This window comes from Austrofundulus limnaeus, unplaced genomic scaffold (genome assembly GCF_001266775.1).
Source record: "Austrofundulus limnaeus strain Quisiro unplaced genomic scaffold, Austrofundulus_limnaeus-1.0 Scaffold949, whole genome shotgun sequence".
NCBI lineage: Eukaryota > Metazoa > Chordata > Actinopteri > Cyprinodontiformes > Rivulidae > Austrofundulus > Austrofundulus limnaeus.
The window spans coordinates 17,414-18,691 of NW_013953351.1; the positions used below are offsets into that span (position 1 = coordinate 17,414).

At 47.7% G+C, this 1,278-nt stretch overlaps 1 protein-coding gene across 1 annotated transcript in view; it reads right to left on the minus strand.

The window, feature by feature from the left end:
* Nucleotides 1-1,278, minus strand: part of LOC106533459 (PEX5-related protein) — a gene marked incomplete at its 3' end in the record, with an annotated part of 23,008 nt that overhangs the window by 14,690 nt on the left and 7,040 nt on the right.

Genomic DNA, 1,278 nt, shown 5'->3' on the forward strand with positions numbered 1-1,278 from the left:
GTGTGTGTGTGTGTGTGTGTGTGTGTGTGTGTGTGTGTGTGTGTGTGTGTGATGTCGATCTAAAAATAACCTGCTGTTTTGCTGAGCAAACAATCCCCAAACAGCAGAAACTGAGCTGCTGCAGAGAACTCAGTACTTCTTCAGTAATACTGCAACATTACCACAGTACTATAGTATTACAGTAATACTGCACACATAGGAACACAGTAGTATAATAGTTATACTGTAATGATATTACCACTATTACTACAATTTAACCACAGTTAATTTAGCTGCTGTTTCTGAGCAGCTTAATAAACAAAACAAAATCTGAAACTGTTCTGATCTTATCTGGTCCTGGTCCTGGTCCTGGTCCTGGTCTGGGTTCAGTTAACATGTCGGGACCACACATCATCTGTTTTCAGGTTGCTTCTTCAGTGGTCTGGTCTGGTCTTAGGGATTTCAGGACTCTCTAGAGTCTCAGGAGTCTCAGGAGTCTTTGAGGTTTCAGGAGTCTTTGAGGTCTCTGAGGTCTCAGGAGTCTTTGAGGTCTCTGAGGTCTCAGGAGTCTCAGGAGTGTTTGAGGTCTCTGAGGTCTCAGGAGTCTCAGGAGTGTTTGAGGTCTCTGAGGTCTCAGGAGTCTCAGGGGTCATTGAGGTCTCTGAGGTCTCAGGAGTCTCAGGAGTCTCTGGAGTTTCAGGAGTCATTGAGGTCTCAGGAGTCTCAGGAGTCATTGAGGTCTCTGAGATCTCAGGAGTCTCAGGAGTCTCTGGGGTTTCAGGAGTCACTGAGGTCTCTGAGGTCTCAGGAGTCTCAGGAGTCTTTGAGGTCTCTGAGGTCTCAGGGTTTTGGTCAAAGTCTGCAGGCTGAATCTGTAACTCAGAGAAGGATGACGGAGCATGTTTCACCCTGAGGGTTCAGATATTTATATCCTGCAGCATCTTCACTGCACATTAATCTTATATGAGAACCCCTCCCCCTGTGGTCCTGCTGGTCCGGTCACCCCTACAGTCAGTACAGAACAGAAGGCTACAGGATCCTGCAGAGGACAAACATCCAGATCCTGATCCTCACATTCAGTTTCAATCTTTTCTTTAGAAATGAACCTGGGACCAGAACCAGCTGATGAAACAGAGTTTAAACAGAACTCAGTCTGGTTCTATGGGGGTCTGAGGGGGTCTGAGGGGGGTCAGAGGGTGTCAGTAGGTGTGTAAGGGGGTCTGAGGGGGTCTGAGGTGTCAAAAGGGGTCAGTGTGTGTGTAAGGGGGTCTGAGGGGGTCTGAGGGTGTGTAAGGGGGT